Below are 17,802 nucleotides of genomic sequence, written 5' to 3' on the forward strand. Positions count from 1 at the left end.
ATTGATTGATCAATCTAGCAATCAACTATCATCATTTAAAGTTTAAGGTAAATTTACTAATTGAAAATATTTGTTTGATGAAGGAAACTTTAAAATCTCTTATAAACCCAAACATAAGGCCACTCTTCAAATAAGCAATCCCTTATTTTCCTGATGACAAGATTCCCCAAAGATATTTTTTTCATTTTTTGGCTTCACGGTTTGTGGCATTTTAGGTTCCTGACCAGAAACTGAACCCGGGCCATAGCAGTGAGATGGAGGAGTCCACAGGGTCCACTGGTCCACAGGGAGTTCCCTCAAAAGCTTTTTAAGGCCAGCTTGAACATATAAACTCTTTGGAATGAAGATGACCTAAGCCTGAGTTTCTCAACCTCAGCACTGTCAACATGTTGAGTCAAATACATTCTTGTTGCAGGGACTGCTCTGTGCCTTGTTGGTTGATTGGCAGCCTTGCTGGCTTCTGCCCACTAGATGCCAGCACTACCCCTGTCCCCCGCTTCCTGCCACCTGTGACAGCCAAAAATGTGTCCAGACATTGACACGTGTCTTTGGAAGGGAAAGTAGCCCCTGGTGAGAATGGCTGCTTGAGTCAAATGCCTATTTATAATATTTAATTAATTTTTTTTTTTTAATTTTGGCTGCACTGGATCTTTGTTGCGGCTCCTGGGTTTTCTACTGTTGCTGTCTCAGTAGTTGGGACATAGGCTTAATTGCCCCCAGGCATGTGGGATATTCCCAGATCAGGAATTGAATTTGTGCCTTTTGCTTTGGCAGGTGGATTCTTAACCACTGGACCACCAGGGGAACCTAACTTATTCTTTTTAAAATTTATTTAATTTTCTTTTTAAAATTTTTTAAAATTATTTAATTTTTATTGAAGTATAATTGATTTACAATGTTGTGTTAGTTTCAAGTGTACAACAGAGTGATTCAGGTTAATTTATTCTTTTAGTTGCTGACATAATCACTCTGGGCAATAATTTATATTATGTATAATGCTCTTTTACACGCTCAAATTTCATGAAACTAGTTTAGTCACATCCATTATATACGTCATTGATGTCAGCATTTTTACCGTTATTGTTCTTTTCTTTCATTTAACAGAATATTCCCAGTTACATCATTTTTACTTCCATTTACCTTGTATGAGATACAGCACTTAATGTCCCAAGAAGATGCTATCATAGGAAAAGTTCATCCCAAGACAGAATTATGCTTTTAGTGGCTTCAGGACAGTTCTCTTTTTCACTGTTGTTCTCATCTCTAAAATTCAAACAAATATTGAATTACTTTAAAAAACAAACAACAAAGCCCTTTCTTATAAAACATTAAAAATTCATGCAAAAGTACACCTAAGGTATAATGGATCCCCAGTATTCTTGACAGGAGAGTCCCATGGACGTAGGAGTCTGGTGGGCTACAGTTCATGGGGTCAAAGAGTTAGACACAACTTAGTGACTGAGCATACTACATTCAAGGTATCAACACACCCTAAGAGTAAGGAATTATCTAAACTTTGATATATGCATTAGCCATTCATTAAACTATCAGCTTACAAAGCCACATCCTCCTTAACAACATAAACGTTAAAAGTAGCACTAAAACAGTGTTTTTTAAATTGCACATCATTTTGCTGTATGTAGACTCAAGCTTTGGCTCATTTAAAGTTTCATAAGCCTGAGTAAGCGAACAGGGCAAAATTGTTGAACCACACACTGAACTAATTTGAGACTATTAGCTTATTAGCAAAATCAGTATGAACTTGGGTGTTATACTTAAAGAAAAAGTAAGTTAGGACATGTGGTCTCTACACTGGGTATCTGGAAACTGCCAGAGTGTCTCAGCACCAGAGCTGTGTATCATTGCTATAAGAGTTGAAAAATGAAAAGTATTTCAGTTCAGTTCAGTTCAGTCACTCTGTCGTGTCCCACTCTTTGCAACCATGGACTGCAGCACGCCAGGCCTCCCTGTCCATCACCAACTTCCCAGAGTTTACTCCAACTCCTGTCCATTGAGTCAGTGATGTCATCCAACCATCTCATCCTCTGTTGTGCCCTTCTCCTCCTGCCTTCAATCTTTCCCAGCATCAGGGTCTTTTCAAATGAGTCAGCTCTTCGCATCAGGTGGCCAAAGGATTGGAGTTTCAGCTTCAGCATCAGTCCTTCCAATGAATATTCAGGACTGATCTCCTTTAGGATGGACTGATTGGATCTCCTTGCTGTTCAAGGGACTCTCAAAAGGCTTCTCTAACACCACAGTTCAAAAGCATTAATTCTTCTATCCTCAGCTTTCTTTATAGTCCAACTCTCACATCCATATATGACTACTGGAAAAACCATAGCTTTGACTAGATGGACCTTTGTTGGCAAAGTAATGTCTTTGCTTTTTAATATGCTGCCTAGGTTGGTCATAACTTTTCTTCCAAGGAGCAAGCATCTTTTAATTTCATGGCTGCAGTCACCGTCTACAGTGATTTTGGAGCCCCTGAAAATAAACTCTGTCACTGTTCCCATTGTTTCTCCATCTATCTGCCAGGAAGTGATGGGACCAGATGCCATGATCTTAGTTTTCTGAATGTTGAGTTTTAAGCCAACTTTTTCACTCTCCTCTTTCACTTTCATCAAGAGGCTTGTTAGTTCTTCTTCACTTTCTGCCATAAGGATGGTGTCATCTGCATATCTGAAGTTATTGATATTTCTCCTGGCAGTCTTGATTCCAGCTTATGCTTCATCCAGTCCAGCATTTCTCATGATGTATTCTACATATAAGTTAAATAAGCAGGGTGACAATATACAGCCTTGACGTACTCCTTTCCCAATTTGGAACCAGTCTGTCATTCCATGTCCAGTTCTAACTGTTGCTTCCTGACCTGTATACAGGTTTCTCAAGAGGCAGGTCAGGTGGTCTGGTATTCCCATCTCTTTCAGAATTTTCCACAGTTTATTGTGATCCACACAGTCAAAGGCTTTGTCATAGTCAACAAAGCAGAAGTAGAGGTTTTTCTGGAACTCTCTTGCTTTTTCCATGATCCAGCGGATGTTAGCAATTTGATCTCTGGTTCCTCTGCCTTTTCTAAAACTAGCTTGAACATCTGGAAGTTCATGGTTCACATATTGCTGAAGCCTGGCTTGGAGAATTTTGAGCATTACTTTGCTCGCATGTGAGATGAGTGTAATTGTGCAGTAGTTTGAACATTCTTTGGCATTGTCTTTCTTTGGGATTGGAATGAAAACTGACCTTTTCCAGTCCTGTGGCCACTGCTGACTTTTCCAAATTTGCTGGCATATTGAGTGCAGTACTTTTATAGCATTATCTTTTAGGATTTGAAATAGCTCAGCTGGAATTCCATCACCTCCACTAGCTTTGTTTGTAGTGATGCTTCCTAAGGCCCACTTGACTTCACATTCCAGGATGTCTGGCTTTAGGTGAGTGATCTCACTATTGTCATTATCAGGGTCATGAAGATCTATTTTATATAGCTCTGTGTATTCTTGCTACCTCTGAATATCTTCAGCTTCTGTTAGGTCCATACCATTTCTGTCCTTTGAGCCCATCTTTGCATGAAATGTTCCCTTGTATCTCTAATTTTCTTGAAGAGATCTCTAGTCTTTACCATTTTATTGTTTTCCTCTATTTCTTTGCACTGATCACTGAGGAAGGCTTTCTTATCTCTCCTTGCTATTCTTTGGAACTCTGCATTCAGATCGGTATATCTTTCCTTTTCTCCTTTGCCTTTAGCTCCTCTTCTTTTCTCAGCTATTTGTAAAGCCTCATCAGACAACTCTTTTGCCTTTTTGCATTTCTTTTTCTTGGGGATGGTCTTGATCACTGCCTTCTGTACAATGTCGTGAACCTCTGTCCATAGTTTGAAAATGCATTGGCAGGTGGATGCTTTACTGCTGAGCCACCAGTGACCACCAGGGAAGCCCTATATATCTCGTATGTGTCTCTAAAAGATAATTATTCTTTTAACATAATCATGAAATCATAGTATGAAAAGTATTTACATATGTAAAAAATGTAAACCTCGTCAAGAATATATGATAAACATTCTTGTCATTTATCTTTAACTCATGGTGGTGATTTAACTTTCTACTCAAAAGTTCTGAGGGCTTCCCTGGTGCCTCAGACAGTAAAGAATTTGCCTGCAATGCAGGAGACTTGGGTTCAATCCCTGGGTTGGGAAGATCCCCTGGAGAAGGGAACGGCAACTCACTCCAGTATGCTGGCCTGGAGAATTCCATGGATAGAGGAGCCTAGCAGGCTACAGTCCATGGGATTGCAAAGAGTCAGACACAACTGAGCATTCTTCAGTTCACTTCACTTGAGGAACCATCAACCAACACTAACAATTATCAACCCATTTTTTTTTTCAGTTGAGGTATGTCCCATTTTATTCTGAAACAAACCCCAAATACATAATTTCATCTGTAAATATTTCATGTTATTGTTGTTGTTATTTAATTGCTAAGTCGTGTTCAATTCTTTGCAATCCTATGGACTGTAGTATGCCAGCCTCCTCTGTCCATGGGATTTCCCAGGCATGAATACTGGAGTGGGTTGCCATTTCCTTCTCCAGGGGATCTGCCTGACCCAGGGATTGAACCTTCATCTCCTGCATTGGCAGGTGGGTTCTTTACCGCTGAGCCACCAGGGAAGCCCTATACTTCATATGTATCTATAGAAGATAAGAATTCTGTTAACACAATCATGAAATCATTAACCTAACAATCCACATGAATTCCTTAATATAGTGGAATATCCAGTGTGTTCAAATTTCTGGTCGTTTTGCAATTCCTCTTTTTCTTCTCTTGCTCCTCTCTCTCTTATTTGTTTGAATTGGGATCCAAAAAAGGCTCACATGTAGCAATTTGGTTGTATGTCTCTTAATTCTCATTTAATCTATAGGTTCTTCCATCATCATTTTCTCCTGTATCATTTGTTGGAGAAGGCAGATGGTTTGTTCTGTGCATTCACGGCAGTCTGAGTTTGCTGTGGATATCCCTATGATCTGTTCCTTTTCTGTATATTCTGTAAACTGGTAGTTGAATTTCCTAATTCTGTTTCTATTTCCTTGGCAAGACTGTTGCATAGGTAGTGTTGTGAATTGAGCACACACAAACATAACTTTATTAGGAAAGTTTCCAAACACACAAGAAGAGAGGGAAGTGTAATAAATCTCTGTATACCTGCTGACCACAAACTTGGTGGATTAAAATAGCACACATTTATTCTCGTACAGATCTGGAGGCCAGAATTCCAAAATCAGTTTCTTTTCTTCTTTTTTTTGGACTGAACAACACAGTACTCCTCAACCAGGGATTGAACCTGGGCCCTGAGCAGTGAAAGCTCAGAGTCTCAACCACTTCACAGCCAGGGAATCCCCCTACAATCAGTTTCGATGGACAAGGAGTCAGTGCTGTGCTCCCTCCAGAGGCTCCAGGGAGGAGTCCCTTCCTTGCCTCTTCCAGTTTCTGGTGGTTGCGGCATTCTTGGGTTGTGGCTGTCTCTCTGCCTCTGTGGCCACATTGCCTTTTCTTCTCTGTATCCAGCTTTCCTCTCTTACTCAGATATTGGTGATTGCATTAAGGCTCACTTGGATAATCCAGGATAATCTCCCCATTTTAAGAGTATTAGTTTAATGATACTTGCAAAATCTTTATCATGTAGGATAAAGTACACAACTTCCAGGGATTAGGACCTGATACTTTTGTGGGCCATTATTCAGCCTACACAATACCCATTCCCTAGATTCAATATTCTGCCTCTCTCTCTTTTTATTTTCTTTGTTCCTTTCATCCTTCTCTTCCCTTCCCTCCTTTCCCCTCCACTCCTTTCTCTCTCTCTCCTTATTTACTGTAATATTTTAAAGCAATTCCCTGTAATTCCATCCTTAAATATTTCCATATATATGAACATTTTCTCATGTAACCACACTCTCTGCAGTGGAATCACCAAGTCTTAACCACTGACTGCCAGGGAAGTCCCTGAATTTGATTTCTATGTCTCTTAAGCCTCTTTTAACCAAGAGATTCCTGGATTAAAAGTCCTCTCTCCATTCCCCATACCCCGCTCCCCTCGCATGTAGTTGATCTATCGATGGAACTGCATCAGTTCCCCTGTAGAATGTCCTGGTCCCACATTATGGATTTGACTGATTGCTTTACTGAAACGCCTATTAATTTGTTCCTCTATTACCCGTGTTTCCTACAAATTGAAGGTTGGAGCTAAAGGCTTGATTAGGTTCAGATTCGGAAATATGTTAAAGCAGAACAGACAGAATTGGTAACAGCATGGATGTAGGTGTGAGAGAGAGGAGTCACCCTCGGTTTCCTCATCTGTCAAATGTGGATAATAACCTCTGCCTGCCTGCCCTGATTACTGATCGTCTCAAAGAGGTGCTGAACTCTGACTGCTCCGTGCACTTAGACGACGGACCTCTGAAAACCAGGCATGAGCCTGGGGTCGAGCCAGCTGTCCTGCAGTCTGCGGTCAAGGTTGATCCCAGAGGCCCCTCTGTCCCTCCCGGTGTGGCGGCTCCTGGAGTGGTGGCTGGGGGGCGGCTGAGAAGGTGAAGCCAGGCTGGAGGAAGAGGGTCTGAACTGGGCAGCAGAGCTAGGACTCGACTCAGGTAGACAGTTTGCGTGATGGTTAAACGTGATGAACAGAGCACCACGTCCTTTTGTGTCTCAGGCACTCAAGGCTCAGAAAGCCTCCAAGGGAGACGAGGAAGGATGACCAAACAGGGCCGCTCAGAGGCCAGGGCGGCATCTTGGGATCTGAGGAGACTGTGAATGAGCAACCCTGGGCAGGGGTGAGCTAGGGGGTGTGACCGATGCAACACCTCAGTTTGTGAGCGTGTAGGTGAGTGTGTGTGGGGGGGTGTCTCTGTATGCTGGTTTGTACTGAGTGTGCAAGGATTGTGTGTAGGCGGTTTGAGTGTGTTCGCCTGCATGTGACGGGCTGGAGTTGGGGGAGAGGGACAGATTTTTGGCTCCAGTTCCTCAGGGCTGAGCCGCATGTTAGAGGTGCCTTGTCCCCTCAGATCCATTTTTGGCTTAGATAAGGAACAGTGCAGTGGGGTCCCAGTGAGTGGGAGGGGCCAGTCCAGACCCCCGTGGTGGAGTTGAGGCTAGACCATGCATGGGGAATCAGGAGCCTGATCTCCTAGCTCTGCTTGGCACCTGCCTGACTGTGGGGCCCTGATCCTGTCTAGGCCTGCTTCACCCCTCCCCACCCCACGCCCTTGCCACCTATAAGGAGGCTGTTGGGTTGGCTGTTGACTGAAGGGCTCACTTCCTTGTGTCCACTGCAGCGCCCGGGGCCTGCAAGCTCAATGAACGGTTATTGGTTGAAAGAAGGAGTGGATAAGTGGACGGGAAACTGAGGCAGGAAGCTCGGGCCCATCCCTCACCTCGGTTCACACGCAGTCTCTGACATGGGACTCTGACACAAACACACGCTCACTCTCTTGCTTGTGTTCACTTCCTCAGTTGCCCACACCTGCTCACCCTCTCCTGTTCCCACTGACTCACTCGCTGCCAGATTCCTGCCTGGGGTCTTATGACCCTTCCTCCTGTGCCACCGCAGCACCGCTGTGTGCCCATGGGTTCCTTGGTCTTGGCGCTCCTTGGCCACCAGGGGGGCCAAGCCCAGCCATGGCACTGACCGCAGCAGTTCTTAGCAGTTCCTCCCTTTTCATCTTCTCTATTTTCCAGCTGCCTCTCCTTTTCCTCCTTTGCTCCCTTTCTTTTGTATTGTCTCTCAGGCATACACACACACGTGCACACACACGTGCACACACGCACGTGCGCCCACACACACGCACACGCGCACACACACAGGCCCTCTCACTATCTGTGCCATCTTTTTCTCTGTCACTCCCTTGGTTTTCGTCCTCGAACCTCCTCACCCCGCTCACGCTGTCTCTGTGTTTGCATTTGCCTGTCTCCCTCTGGGCCTCTCTCTCTCTCCACCTCTTAGCCCCCTCTCCCCTGACTCTCACATTCTCCTTGCTCACTCACAGCTCCTCTCGCTCACGCTTGTGCTAGGTGGCGTGTCTCTCCACCCCGCCTTACTCTCTCCCGGTGGCCGTTGCCCACACCCCACCCTGCCCCTCACTCTGCAAAAAACCTCCGAGTGGCACCCAGGGCCTGGGTGACCCAGCTCGAGGCTCTGCGGCATGTCCTCTCTGCTGATGGGGCCCTGGGGTCACGGCGTTTCCTCCTGGGGGTGACTTGGCAGTGATGCACGCTATTTCCTCACTTCTGCAATTACAGACAGCACAGAGCCCGCAGCTGCCGACATGCTCAGACCTCGCAGCGGAAGCCACTGCCCCTGGACAGGTAAGGGGGTCCCAGCCCTGGCCCGGCTGGGGGGAAGTGTGTGATAGCGTCCCCAGGAGATCAAGGTCCTGCCCCTAGACTCCGCCTGAGCAAACGTGTGCTTCTGTTTTTAAGGGACAGTTCTGGCCTCTTCCCCAGACCCAGAGGCTCTCGTTTAGAAGGAATTCCTCGTGACTAGACATTCCCAGGTAATCCGCTACCCTCTCTGGTTCTCTGAGGTCAAGGCAGCTCTGAAGTGACCTCAGAGACCTCCCTGGGAGGTGGTGGTGAGAGGGGGGCTGCCTAGATCTTGGGGGGCTGGGCGCTGTCTGCTTCAGTGGCTGTGTGGCCTTGGCCACGTCACTGCCCTGCTCCTCAGTTTCCTAGAGTGTCAGACGAGGCCAGTGCCATCTCCCCAGCAGGAAGGTCGGGAGGCAAAGGGTCAGGTACTGGGCTGGGTATCTAGGAATTGACTAGGTGCTGGGTTCTCCTGAGGGGATAATGAGGAAGATAACAGGGTTGCTGATACAAGAGTCCTGGCCACAACCTGTTCCCTCTATTAGGTCGCAGGTGGTAGGGATGGAGCACAGGCTGGGACCACCTGTCTTTTGCTGGCAGGAGGTCAGATGTGGGCGTGGGGAACGGAGGCTGCTGCTCAGACTCTTCCTTACTTGTGAAGAATGAGGGAACCTGCAGAGTTGCTCCCCAGAGTATTCAAGCAGCTCTGATTTAACCCTTGACTGAATATACAGCTGTTCCAGGTGCTTGGCATACGTGTGTGTGTGTATGTGTGTGTGTGTAGGCACTAGGGAAACAAACGAAAGAGACATCCTTGCCTTTAGGTACTGACAACCCAGTGAAGGAAGGAAGCCTCGAAAGAGATGAGACTGAGCCTGAGGTGGGCAATGGGGTTTTGGCATCAGCTCTTGCCTATGAGCTGGGACGTTGGGCAATTCAGGAGCATCCCTTTCCTCCTTTGCATACTGGGGTTTAAGTACTGACCTGTGAGTTGTCGGGAGAGGATGCAGTAAGAGGCTGGTGGGAAAGTGCTTTGTCAATGGTAAGCTGGTGCGCAGACACGAGCCAGTATTACTGCTGGTACCAATGCTGTTATTCTTACTGTAAATGCCTCAAGGAGGAGGATTTGTTTGTTCCTCATTTTATCCTTACTCTTCACGTAGAGTTTAGCAAGTCACACAGTCTTGGAACCTGAACTGAATAGGGAATGAGAAAGTAGTGTGTTGTACTGGAAGAGGATAGACAGTGAGCCTGAGGTCCAGCATCTGGTTCCAGCTTGCCTCCTGATTCTGCGGTCACTTGGGGCAAATCCTTTCTCTTCTCTGGGTCTCAGTTTCCCCATCTGTCCAATGAAGGTTTGGGTAAGAAAGCCACAGTCTCTGCTGTGCGTAGGCTAAGTCGCTCAGTAGTGTCCGACTCTTTGCGACCCCATGGACTGTAGTCCATCAGGCTCCTCTGTCCATGGGATTCTCCAGACAAGAATACTGGGATGAGCTGTCACTTCCTTCTTCAGGGGATCTACCCCTTCAGGGATCTAACCCACCTCTCTTGTGTCTCCTGCGCAGGCAGGCAGGTTCTTTATCACTAGTGCCCCCTGGGAAGTCCATAGACTATGATCTACGGCAGTAATGTCGAAATGGGCCTCCAGGAGTGAGTTTCTGCTCTGGACTGATGGGGGCTGGGGCTGGTGTGATGAGAGGCTGGGATTCTTTCTGTCCTTTTATAGAAAGACTTTTATGGAATGCCCTCTTCCTCCCTATCCTACACCTGTGAACTCGCCCTTGTTGACAAGAAAGGGCTGCTTATCTTTTCCAGTGAAGTCCCTTCTTTCCCGTCCTAGTCTCTGCTCCCCATGGATATAGAGGGCACCAGCTGAGCTCTGGCCTGGGGAAGCCCCCTTATGGATCCGGGGAGAAGGTGTCTGGTTTCAGAGTGGAGCCCGTTCTCAGAAGGGTATCTGCTGGGCCCCTGGTGCAGCCATGGGTCTGATCAGCAGCTCTTGGGTTCCTTGGCAGCATGGTGGGAGGGGAGAGAAGCCTCTGCTGTGTGTGTGTGTGTTCATGTGTGCCTGTGGGGTGGACTGGAGAACTGGCTCTGGGTATATATTCCCATGTGTGCCTGGAGTGTGGCCAACTACGGGTGGGCCTGTCCAGCCCAACAGTTCCCAAAAGCAGGATCATCAACAAAACCAGTTGAGAGGTTGGCACTGCATTCTTCCCTTGTGTCTTCAGCCAGAGAGAATCCAGAGCCAGTGTGTGTGTGTATGTCTGTAAGATGTAGGGGGAGGAGAATTTGTGGGGGGAAAACTATCCTTTAGTAGCCCCTCCCCACCTGTTTATTTCTATAGAAGGGGGAACTTCAGGATCTAGGTTTGGAGTTGAGCTCATCTGGCTGATGTGAGAAGAGTGTCAAAAATTTGTGCAGCACCCTTCACAGTTTGTAAAGTCTGTTTCGATTTCCTAAGTTCTTGACTGTTTACCAAAGCCTTTTTCACTCCCAACAATCTTCCTTTTCATAGCAATGTTTCAGCTTTGGGGGGAGGCGCATGCAGATGAAGATCCTAAGGTTCAAAGCTAGGGAGAGACTCACTCAAGACGGTTAGGAGCTTGGTTGAGGCCAGAACCCAGGTCCCCTGATCATAATTCCTAATCGTGATTCATGTTTCTCTTCATCCAACCTTGGTTGCTGCTTCTAACGGAAGAGAGGTGGCTGCTTTGGTTCATGGCTGATTTGTTTGCTCATTCATTCACGCAACAAACATTTCCTGAGGGTTGGGGCGGAGTTCCCAATTACTGAGCAATAACCAGGTGTATCAGTTGCTTCATTTTGCACCTACAGCTTCCCTGTGAGGAAGGTTTTATTGTCGCCACTTTTCTGCAAATGAAGGGAGAGAAGCTTTGAGGGTCAAAGATCAGCTGGGAAAGAACAAAGCCAGGTGCAGATCGGGGTCTGTGTGACTGTAGGGCCTCCGCCCTGTACCCTACGTTTTCCCTCGGGCCAGGCCCTGAAGATGTCAGAGTGGTTCCTGGTATAATGGAGGGGTGTGCCCTTGCTGCGGAAGCCCAGAGGAGGAAGCACCTCCCCGTCCTCCTTGCCCCGGCTGAATTCCAGGAGGCAAGGAGTGGGGAGGGTGACTCACAGACCGATACTATCTGCGTATCTGGAAGCCAGGAGAGACCCAGGCCAGGCTCAGGGTCCCCCAGCTCCATGGGGATGTCATAGGCCAGATGAGTCGAGACAAGCAGAGACAAGCAGAGATGTAATATACATCCCTGGGACCAGCTGGACCCCAAGAGAGAGAGAAAGCTGGGAAACTTTGATACCCAGGCCACCTCCCACCCCTCATCTCTGGGGCCCTAGACCCTGTCCCTACCTCTCCCCAGACAAGGAGCTCTGTTCATTCACTGATAAACATGCCCAGTGGGATGCTAGCCTCCTTGAACTGGAAACCATGGGGAGCCTAGTGCAGAATTCCCCAGAGATCAGGAAACTTGCTCCCTTCCTTTGCCCAACTCCCTCTGCTTCCTGGACAAGTGGTAATGAAACCACTCCATGAGGGGGGAATTTTTGGAGGATATGAGCAGAGGCTCAAAGGCATGGGCAGGCCAGGGCACAAGTATCAAGTGTCAGAGGAGGCCAGAATGGGTGGCAACTTATTTCTTGAGGATTTTAGAGGTTCAACTGCCTTCAGTCTCAACTGACCTCAACATTGTGAGGTCAATGTTGATATTATTTCCATTTGATAGATGTGAAAACTAAGTACTCACAGAAGGGCAATGATTAAACTATGGTATTTTACTGGTTCCAGGAATCTAAAGGCTGGGAATGGCTGAGGCTGGTGTTAGAGGGTTTGGAAGTCAAGGATGAAGGACAATGTGACTCTGTGTGTGTGTGTGTGTGTGTGTGTGTGTGTGTGCGTGCGTGCGTAATGCCCGAGGCCCTATACTCAGGGAGTTCCCAGCCTGGAGGGAAAGCGATATCCACACGTGATATGGGAACCAGAAGTGGTTCCCATATTCCTTCTGGGGTAGAGAAGTATAACTAACAGTCAACATTCATTGAGCTCTTCTTATGGATCAGGCATTTCCTATTCAATCCTTACAACAACCTCATGACATAGGGTTAGGGTTAGTTTTATTTTTTTTTTACAGATGAGTAAACGGAGGCTCATGGAGGTAAAATTAATTGTCTTGGACAAGGATTCAGTTCAGTTCAGTTCAGCCGCTCAGTTGTGCCCATCTCTTTGCGACCCCATGGACTGTAGCACACCAGGCCTCCCTGTCCATCACCAACTCCCGGAGTCCACCCAAACCCATGTCCATTGAGTCAGTGATGCCATCCAACCATTTCATCCTCTGTCATCCCCTTCTCCTGCCTTCAATCTTTCCCAGCTTCAGGGTCTTTTCCAGTGAGTTAGTTCTTTGCCTCAGGTGGCCAAAGTATTGAAGTTTCAGCTTCAGCATCAGTCCTTCCAATGAATATTCAGGATTGATTTCCTTTAGGATGGACTGGTTGGTCTCCTTGCTGTCCAGGGGAATCTCAAGAGTCTTTTCCAACATCACAGTTCAAAAGCATTAAGGATTGGCTGGTAGCATTTTGCCAACTGTCCCCAATTGCCATAAAATGATATGACTGGTTCCCCGAAGTTTTCAGGGTTTTATTTTTTAGAATATATTTCTTATTATTTATTTGGCTGCCCCGGGTCTTAGTTGCGGCATGCAAACTCTTGGTTGCCACATGTGGGATTTCCTTGACCAGGGATCAAACCAGTGCCTCCTGCATTGGGAGAGCAGAATCTTAGCCACTGGACCACCAGAGAGGTCTTCAGGGTTAATGATATATCTGGAAGTCTTATCTAAACGGCTTCAGGCTGGGATTAACTTGGGATGAGCCTGATGTGAGCAGTTGCAATGACAGTGGTGCTGTTTTGACAAACATTTGATCTGATCTAATTAGCAGATTGTCTGGACTTCCAGTAAATACAGCTTTTTAGAGCTGTTGGTCATGAGTACCTGAAACTGTGCTACATTATTCACTGAGTCTTTGCATCATGCTGGGAACTATGTGCTTGGAATATTATGAGCTCCATATACAGTGGAAAGGCCTGAGGCTCAGAGAATGATAAGCTTGACTATGGTCATGAAACCAGGATGTGACCAGAGGCAGAGTTTGAATGGAGGTTTGTCTGATGCCAGAGTCTATGATCTTAACCACTGTCCTTTCCCAAATGCTTTCTAATCCTCTGTCTCACTGGATGCTCACGGAAATCTCTATAGGGTAGATGTGTTATTGTTCCCATTTTATAGATGAAGTCCAGAGAGGCGAAATAGTTTTTACTAACTGTTGCACAGCTATTAAGTGAAAAAGCGGAGCCATATGATTCCAAGTTAAAAATATATAATGTATTTTCAAATCTGCCATTTCTGAGGCCCATTAAAATATGATAAAAATATGTAAGATGGATTTACCCTCTTAACAATTTTTAAGTATTGTTAACTATATACACATGTTGTACCACAGATCTGTAGAACATTTTTTTCTTGCCTGGTTGAATCTCTGTGCCCAGTGAACATCAACTCCCTGTTTCTGTCTTCCTCCAGCCCCTGGCAACCAATATTCTACTTTCTGTTTCTATTAGTTTAATTACTTTCAAAACCTCATGTAAGTGGAATCATTCAGTCTTTTTTGCGATTGGCTTATTTCACTTATTAATATTCTCAGGTGTCATCCATGTTGTAGCAGAGGACAGAATTTCTTTCCTTTTCTAGGCTGCATAGTATTCCATTATATGTATATTAATATTTTACCAGATTTTGTTTATCCATTTGTCTGTTGATGGACATTTAGGTTGCTCCTGCCTCCTGGCTATTGTAACTAGTGTTGCTGTGAACATGGGTATAAAAATATTTCTTCAAGATTTTGTTTACACTTTTTTTTTTTTAAAGAAATATACCCAGGAATGAGATGTCTGGGTCATATGGTAGTTCTATTTTTAATATTTTGAAGAACCTTCATACTAATTGCCATAGTGACTGCATCATCTTATATTCCCACCAACAGTGAGTGCACAAGAGTTCCAATTCCTCCACATCCTCAGTAACACTTGTCATTTTCTGTTTTTATGATCGAGGCCATCCTAATAGGCGCTCTCTTGTTGGAGTTTTGATTTGCATTTCCCTGACGATTATTGATGTGGAGCGTCTTTTCATATGCCTTTTTCCCACCTGCCCCTAGACAATTTTTTAACAAATTTATTTTATTGAGTTATAGTTGATTTATAATATTGTGTTGATTGCTGCTCTACCACACAGTGATTCAGTTATACATATATATATATATTCTTTTCCATATTATTTTCCATTATAGTTTATCACAGGATATTTTTTTCTCTGTCCTCTGTTTCCCTCAGTATATCCCAGGATATTGAATATATTTCCCCATGCTATCCAGTAGGACCTTGTTGCTTATCTATTCTCTGTATAATAATTAGCACCTGCTAATCCCAAACTCCCAATCCCTCTCTCCCCATCTTTTCATATGCTTCTTGGCCTTTTATATCTTTGGAGAAATGTTTCTTCAAGTCCCTTGCCCATTTAAAATTTTTGTTGTTGTTGTTGTCGTCATTATTGAGTGGTAAGAGTTCTTCATATATCCTGGATATTAACCCCTTATCTGGTATATTATTTGCAAATATTTTCTACAAATCTGTAGGTTGCCTTTTACTCTGTTGATTGTTTCCTTTGGTATACAGAAGTTTTAAAGTTTGATACAGTTCCATATGTCTCTTTTTGCTTTTCTTGCTTTTGGTATCATACCCAAGTAATCATTGCCCGTTCCAATGTCATGAAGCTTTCCCTCTAGAAGTTTTATACTTTCCAGTCTTATGTTTAGGTCTTTAATCCACTTTGAGTTACTTTGTATATGATTTGAGATAAGGGTCCACCTTCCTGCTTTTTGCATGTGAATATCCTGTTTTCCAAATATCATTTGTTGAGATTATCTTTCCCTTATTGTGTAGTCTTGGCACCCTTGACAGAGATCATTTGACCATATATGTGAGCATTCATTTCTGGGCTGTCTACTCTGTCCCATTGTTCTGTATGTCTATCTTTGTGCCAATACCACCCTGTTTTGATTATTGTACTTTCTAATATATTTTGAGATCAGGAAGTGTGAGGCCTCCAGCTTTGTTCTTCTTTCTCAAGACTGTTTTGACTGTTGTGGGTACTTTGAGATTTCTTATGAATTTTAGGATTTTTTTCTATTTCTACCAAAAACGCCACTGAGATTTTTAACAGGGCATTAAATCTATAGATCGCTTTGGGTTGCATGGACATTTTAACAGTATTAAGTCTTCTGATCCATAAACATAGTGTGTCTTCCCATTTGCTTGTGTCTTCTTTAATTCCTTTCAGTAATGTAGTTTTCAGTGTATAAGCCTTTTGCCTCCTTGGTTAAGTTTATTTTTAAGTATTTTTTTTTTTTTTTGGTGCTGTTGTAAGTGGGATTGCTTTCTTCCTCTTTTCTTTTTTCAATTTTTATTTATTTCTTTCCTTACTTATTTTTGGCTGTGCTGGGTCTTCGTTGCTTTCGGGCTACTCTCGAGTTGCAGCGTGTGGGTCTCTCATTGCGGTGGCTTCTTTTATTGCGGAGCGCAGGCTTTAGGGTGTGTGGGCTTCAGTAGCTGTGGCACGTGGGCTCAGCAGCTGTGGTTCCTGGGCACTGGAGCACAGGCTCAATAGTTGTGGCACACGGGCTTAGTTGCTTCGAGGCATGTGGAATCTTCAGGGACCAGGGATGGAAATCAGTCCCCTAGATTGGCAAGCAAATTCTTTACCACTGGAATACAAAGGAAGTCCCCTGGGATTGTTTTCTTAATTTCCTTCTCTCTTAGGCCCATTTTATCTTCTTCTTCTTCTTTTATTTATTTTTTTATTGAAGGATAATTGCTTTACACAATTTTGCTGTTTCCTCTCGAACCTTAACATGAATCCGCCATAGGTATACATATATCCCCTCCTTTTTGAACCTCCCTCCCATCTCCCTTCCCATCCCACCCCTCTAGATTGATACAGAGTCTTAGGCCCCTTTTAAAATCTTCATTCTACCAACAGGGAGACAGAGACCCAGAGTCATGGAGTGAGTTTAGTGTTTGAACCAGGATTTGCTTCCAACTTCACCGCTGCCTGGCAGGAGTGAGATGGATACAGAGCGGACTCTCCTTTCCATGGCCCCATTCAATTCCCCACTTTGGGGAGCAGAGGGAAAAGCAGGGCCCCCGGTCAAAGGCATCTCTTCCTGGGTCCTTGCAGCCTCTGAAGCACCTGCTCTCGGGCCATAGGACAGGTCTGTGAGTGGAGGAGTTGGCCACAGAGTGGTTTGCTTCCAGCAGGGGCCACCTCTTGGCCTGGGAGAGACAGGCTGGGCCTTGGAGTTCAAAATCTCATCGGCCATTTCCCAGTTGTGTGACTTTGGACAAGTCTGTTTCATTCTCTGACTTCACTTCGTTTCCTGGAAAAATGGGCATTTTGTAAAACTCACTTTGTGAGGCTGATTTGAGAAGGAAATGTGATCATGGGTAAGAGGTGTCTGTTCATTTAATTAGTAAACGATACTCAAGGCCCTCAGCTTAGGTGGGTGGCTCCCCCAACCCCCGGTCACATCGTCCCCCATAGAGCATGGTGTCTTTGAATCCAGGCAAGAGTGCCCCCACAGAGTTTGGGCTCCTCCCACACTCCCAGGCTTGTGGGATGGTGAGGAGTTGCTGAGGCATGGAATGTGGATAACTTAGAAATGACTGATTTTTAGCTTATAAATATTTAGACGCTTGTACTCTCGACCCCAAATGGCCCCACAATATTAGGGGCCAGTCTGACTGGTAAACACAACTTTCCAACCCACAGTCTGCACTGGGAAAGTACCCAGCACACACTTCCTGTTGCCCAGATCTCAGTGGTTCCTCCCTTCTGACAGTCCAGCTGAGGACAAGAGCCCGTTCTCCAGGTCCCCTAGGGGCCAGATTGTTGGCAGACAGATGAGACTCGTACCAGTGGGAGATGGGACTGAATAGTCTGCAGGGCAGAGGGTGGGAGATACAGATGGTAGAATTCTTCTTGTCTTCATGAATATTTATACCCTCTTGGCCCAGCTTCAGCTAAATGTTGAGCCTGAGCTTGCTGCCTCGACTTGATCCATCAGGGTGGCCCTGCCCGTCTGTTAAGTTGAGTGGTTCAGAGTCGCCTCCTTCTCCTTCTAAATGCTCATTCCCTTCCTGAGTTGTTGAAAGCTTTGTTGGCATTAGCCCAATGCGTCTGGAGCTGGCAGGAAAGGCAATATGTTAGAGACTCTGAGGTCACTAGTGATCCATAGTCCACCCCCATGTCTCCAAGTGATTGGGCCAACAGTGAGAGAAAGTCATGACCATTTGCGGCAACTTTGTATGCTTATTTTTGGAACTTTT

The 17,802-nt window shown here is 45.3% G+C and overlaps 1 protein-coding gene across 8 annotated transcripts in view; it reads left to right on the forward strand.

Moving 5' to 3' along the window:
- Window positions 1–17,802, forward strand: part of PTAFR (platelet activating factor receptor) — an 82,457-nt gene that overhangs the window by 8,378 nt on the left and 56,277 nt on the right. The window contains exons 1-2 of one of the 8 annotated variants that reach the window (XM_069578866.1): window positions 7,705–8,345; window positions 8,460–8,533. The exons of 1 other annotated variant lie outside the window; for it this stretch is intronic. The gene's annotated coding sequence lies outside the window, so the exon portion shown is untranslated. Of the gene's footprint in view, window positions 1–7,648; window positions 8,346–8,459; window positions 8,534–9,517; window positions 9,704–17,802 lie in introns of those variants that run through there. 6 more of the 8 variants (XM_069578868.1, XM_069578867.1, XM_069578864.1 and 3 more) reach the window with 6 other exon arrangements.

The sequence above is a fragment of the Ovis canadensis genome, chromosome 2, assembly GCF_042477335.2.
Source record: "Ovis canadensis isolate MfBH-ARS-UI-01 breed Bighorn chromosome 2, ARS-UI_OviCan_v2, whole genome shotgun sequence".
In the NCBI taxonomy this organism is placed as follows: domain Eukaryota; kingdom Metazoa; phylum Chordata; class Mammalia; order Artiodactyla; family Bovidae; genus Ovis; species Ovis canadensis.